The sequence below is a fragment of the Castor canadensis genome, chromosome 11 (assembly GCF_047511655.1).
Source record: "Castor canadensis chromosome 11, mCasCan1.hap1v2, whole genome shotgun sequence".
Classification (NCBI taxonomy): domain Eukaryota; kingdom Metazoa; phylum Chordata; class Mammalia; order Rodentia; family Castoridae; genus Castor; species Castor canadensis.
Window position 1 is genome coordinate 105,494,448 of NC_133396.1, and position 5,895 is coordinate 105,500,342.

Below are 5,895 nucleotides of genomic sequence, written 5' to 3' on the forward strand. Positions count from 1 at the left end.
CGGGATCTCAAGATCGCTTTCCAGGCTTCAGTTGCTCTCCTTTTGACTTCTTACCTGTACAGAGAGAGAGAAGCTAGATACCCGATGTCACACATGTTGTTGAGTCCATTCTGCTTTTTTGTTTTTTGAGACAGGGTCATGCTATGAAGCCCGGGCTGGTCTCAAACTATGGATGCTTCTGCCTGAACCTCCCAAGTTGCTAGGATTACAGATGTGTACCACCATGCCCAGTTTAACACGTGTTGTAATGATTCCCAAACAAGGGAATACTTTACATTAATAAGGAACAAACTAGAGATAAACAGAGTAAAGTATGTTGAGTGAGGGCTGGCAGAATGGCTCAAGTGATAGAGCAAGCATAAGTCCCAGAGTTCAAACCCCAGGACTGCCCAAAAAAAAAGTATGTTTAGTGAAAGAATGTACAATAACCCAAAAGTATGTCATTTTTTGGTATGTTGAGCAATTTTTATCTTTTGTTCCTTGGAGACAGAACCCAGGGTTGCCCCCCACACACCCTTTTTTCCTATCTTGTTAAAAGTGTATATTAATTTTACAAAGGGGTTTCATTGTGATATGTCAATATACATACAATGTTCTTTGATCAAGTTAGGGTCTTGCATGCTAAGCAGAGGCTCTACCACTGAGCTATTCCCCAGCCAGCCTTATTCTTTTCTTCACTGCTGGGGATCGAACCCAGGGCCTTTCACATGTTAAGGTTACTTTACCACTGAGCTCTATTCCTGGGCCCCATAGTGAGCAATTCAATCTAAAGGAAATTAACAGCCTTAGAAACTGTATCAGGACCCAGGTCCCTTGGACTTTCCCTTGTTTCTTCCTCTCAGTACAGAAAGAGACATTATGCAAAGTTTCCTTATCTGCCCAGACTCCAGTCACAGCAAAGAACAAATAATTACCTCTGGTTCTTCTCTGAGCTTTCATCAATTAAACTCATATTATAGGAAGAAGAACTAGCATCTGTCAACACACCTGATCAGACCATCACATTGGAGCCAAATAAACTTTGTCTCAAGTCATTATATGTTCTCTGAGTCCATTGAATTCCCCTTAAAAATATCTTAAGCTCCCCCTTCTCTATAGAAAAGGGGTATATTTAAGTTCCTGGATTATGCTGGGTAATCACACTCTTGTGATTGTCCCTAGAACTGTGACTTTTCCTCTTTGCACATTAATAAATCAGTATGCCTTTTCTCCTAAAAAGAGAGACAGAGAACCACTGAACTGAAGTAGGGCACAGTGATATATGCCTATAATCCCAGCTACTTAGGAGGCTGAGGTGGGAGGATTGCAAATCCAGGCCTAGGCTACACAATAAAACCTGGACTAAAAAAAAAAAGTCTGATGTGGGCCACATCTGTAATCCCAGTTAGTAGCTGTTCAGGAGGTAGAGATACAAGTATCATGGATCAAGGCCAGCCTGGCAAAATTAGAGACTCTATCTGAAAAACAAACAAAAGCAAAAGGATGGGAGAGCACAGGTGGCAGGGCTCTTGCATAGCAAATATGAGGCCCTGAGTTCAAACCCCAGTGCTAAACCAAACCAAACCAAACCTCATTAAGCTGGATGATGCTATCTACAGAGCTCCTTAGAGGACTGTGTACAGTAGTGATAAGACTTTGTTAACCACTGTGCAAATGTCCAGCAGTGTGATCCATAGTGGAGTAGGGAACAGCTGGGAGTGAGCCAGTAATAAGAATAAGACAATAGCAGGAATGATGCCATAAGAGAGCACAGGTAAGGAAGAGATTTGACTGGGGAAAATCAAGAAAAACCAATTCCTGTCTTGTTATGAAGGACATCAGTGGACAGCACAAAGAAGTCGTAATGTTTGGGGCATTCTGAAATTTCAAATGAGTTGGCCTTGATACAAAATGACTAAAATATTTAGCTTTGCCTACTAATCACTTTTAAAAAAGAAGCCTTGGGCTGGCAGAGTAGCTCAAGTGGTAAGAACACCTGCTTAGCAAGCGTGAGGCTCTGAGTTCAAACCCCAGCGCCGCAAAAAAAAAAAAAAAAAAAAAAAGCCTTGATGAGCTTTTGGCTCGCCACTTACATTCCTCAGCACACATGATCACATCATGAAGTCACCCAGCTTTCTGAACAAAAGCTGCTGGGGTGGGGCCAGGTCTCATTTCCTGCCCTTCCCAGAGCTGCTCATTGCTAGAGTTTATTACAATTTGCTCTGAGCCAGAAGAAAGTTTTTAGCTCCTGAAACATCCCCCACCAGATGCTTTCCCGGGTGTCCTTGCGGGAGTGTGTAAATATAGGACAGTGAGTCCCAATCAATCTGCATCTAACAAAATCTTGTATGCACATCCATCTAGCTGAAGTGTCTCTCCAGTCTCACCCAGACATCCTGACCACTCTGACTTCCATGTCCTCAGGAGACTATGTGGGTCTTGCTGCACCCTTCCACCTACCCATACATCACCCCTAACAAAAAGCCCAAACAAAACTCTAGGGCAAAGTTCTCTTTTTGGGGTGCTGGTGGTGCTGGCAATACACCCCAGGGCTTCATGAAGCTCTCTACCCCCAGCAAAAATGCTCTTTTTTTTTTTTTCAGTACTGGGAAAGAAGACATTCAAATGGCCAAAAAACAAAAAGTGGAAAAATGCTCACCATCCCTAGCAATAAAGGAAATGCAAATTAAAACCACACTAAGATTCTACCTCACCCCTGTTACAATAGCCATCATTAGCAACACCACCAACAACAGGTGTTGGCGAGGATGTGGGGAAAAAGGAACCCTCTTACACTGTTGGTGGGAATGTAGACTAGTACAACCACTCTGGAAAAAAATTTGGAGGCTACTAAAAAAGCTGAACATTGATCTACTATATGATCCAGCAATACCACTCTTGGGGATATACCCAAAAGACTGTGACACAGGTTACTCCAGAGGCACCTGCACACCCATGTTTATTGAGGCACTACTCACAATAGCCAAGTTATGGAAACAGCCAAGATGCCCCACTACTGATGAATGGATTAAGAAAATGTGGTATCTATACACAATGGAATTTTATGCAGCCATGAAGAAGAACGAAATGTTATCATTCGCTGGTAAATGGATGGAATTGGAGAACATCATTCTGAGTGAGGTTAACCTGGCCCAAAAGACCAAAAATAGTATGTTCTCCCTCATATTCGGACATTACATCAAGGGCAAACACAATAAGGTGACTGGACTTTGGTCACAAGATAAAATCGAGAGCAAACAAGGGAGATGTGAGGATAGGTAAGACACCTAAAAAACTAGCTAGCATTTGTTGCCCTCAACACAGAGAAACTAAAGCAGGTATTTTAAAGCAACTGAGGCCAATAGGAGAAGGGGACCAGGAACTAGAGAAAAGGTTAGTTCGAGAAGAATTAAATTAGAAGGTAACACACATGTACAGGGAATCAATGCATGTCAACTCCCTGTATAGCTATCCTTATCTCAACTAGCAAAATCCCTTGGTCCTTCCTATTATTGCTTATACTCTCTCTTCAACAAAATTAGAGATAAGGGCAGAATAATTTCTGCCCGGTAGTGAGGGGTAAGGGGGGGTGAGGGAGGGGGTGGGGGGAAGGGGGGAGAGATGACCCAAACAATGTATAAACATATGAATAAAATAAAAAGTTAAACAAACAAACACAAACAAAAAGGTCCTTCACTGATGGTTTTTTGTGGGGGTGGAGTACTGAGGTTTGAACTCAGGGGCTCACACTTGCTAGGCAGGGGCTCTACTGTTTGAGTCACTCTACCAGCCCTTTTTTGTATTTTTGAGATAGGGCCTTGAGAGTGTGGTTTTGAACCACGATCATCCTAATTTCTGCCTTCCAAATAGCTAGTATTATAGATGTGAGCCCCCAGCACCAGGCTCCTTCACTGACTTTAAAAGATCAGAAACTAGCCAGGTGCCAGTGACTCATGCCTATAATCCTAGCTACTTGGGAGCCTGAGATAGGATCTTGCTTCAAGGATAGCTCTGGCAAATAACCACCAGAAATAACCACAGCAAAATGGACTAGAGATGTGGCTGAAGTGGTAGTGTACCCTGAGTTCAAACCCCAGTCCTGCAAAATAAAAAAAAAATCAAAATATTAGGGACTGTCCTGCTTTCTCTCTTCCTCTCAGGGGGGAGGATAATTTGCAAGAACAGAAAATTAAAAAAAAAGAACAGAAAATATGATAAATTAATCATTCCAAGCTGGGTGTAATGGTACATGCTTATAATCCCAGTACTCAGGAGGCTGAGGCAGGAGGATTGATCACAAGTTTGAGGCCAGCTTAGATTACATAATGAGATTCTGTTCAAAAACCAAACAGCTTGCCACAGGTGGCTCACACATGTAATCCTAGCTACTCAGGAGGCAGAGAAACTAGACTGTGAGGCCCTATCTCAAAAATACGGAACACAAAAAGAGCTGGTGGAGTGGCTCAGGGTGTAGGCCCTGAGTTCAAGCCTGGTACCGAAAAAAAAAAAAAAAAAAACCAGCTTGGCCAAATGCCACTGCCTCACGCCTATAATCCTAGCTACTCAGGAGGCAGAGTTCAGGAGGATGACAGTTTGAAGTCAGTGGGGCAAATGGTTTCAGAGACTCTATCTTGAAAATAACCAGCGCAACACAGGGCTGCAGAGTGAATCAAGTAGAGCACCTGCTAGCAAGCATGAGGCCCTGAGCTCTGCAAAAAAACCAAAACAAACAAACAAACAAACAAAACCAAAAGGGAAAACAACAGCTAACAGCTAGGCATCGGTGGCTCACATCTATAATCTTAGCTACTTGAGAGGCTGCGATCTGGAGGATCTCCATTGGAGGCCTGTCTAAGCAAATAGTTCAAAAGACATCCATCTCTAAAATAGCCAGAGCAAAATGGACTGGAGGTGTGGTTTGAGTAGTAGAGCACCTGCTTTGCAAGCATGAAGATCTGAGTTCCAACCTCAGTCACACCACAATCAAACAAAAAACAAAGTTAATCATTCCAGACTTTAAGGAAGGAAAAGAAATCCACAAAGTGCAATTGCAACAAGTAGTGCTGTCCTCATATATTGCTCCAGAGTGTTGCACTGATGCAACATCTGGAAGTAATTATACATTTATTAGTGTGATTATTTGATTCATACTGTCCCCTTAAGAACAGGATTCTTGGTTATCAGAGATTATATCCCCAGTTCCTACCACATAGCAGGCACTCAGTAAATATTTGTTGATTAATGAATGAATGAGAGAACAGAATTGACCCGTCTTAGTATTGCTTTTGGAATAAATATCTCCAATTAAAGAAGCAGACTAATTATCAGTACTAAAAACCATTATCTCTCCTTCTAGTGGTTATGGTCTTAGAAATCAAGATGAATACAGAGCCGGGCATGGGTGGCTCACGCCTGTAATCCTAGCTACTCAGGATCCTCCTGTGATCAGGAGGATCACAGTTCATAGCCAGCTTGGGCAAAATAGTTTATGAGCCCCTGTCTCAAAAAAACTCATCATGAGAAAGGGCTGGTGGAGTGGGTCAAGTGGTAAAAGCGCTTGCCTTGCAAGTGTGAGTCCTTTAGTGCAAATCCCAGTTCTAAAAAAAAAGGAAAACCAATGGGTAAAAACAAGAATGATAACAAACAGCAAACCAAGTCAGCTTCTAAAACAGGAGCCTACAACCTGTATTTTTTTTTTTCTGGTGCTGAGGATTGAATCTATGGTTTTGCGCACGCTAGGTACATGCTCTACCTCTGAGCCTCTCCCCAGCCCTGTTCTTCACTTTAAAACAAATTTTCCAGCAGATTGAGTCAGGAGTTATACTTTGGAGAGCATTGCCTTAGAACTTTCTTTCAGAGTCTGAGTGTTAATTTCATCCACAGTCATCCAGCTTCTAAGAAAATGAGACTGACATC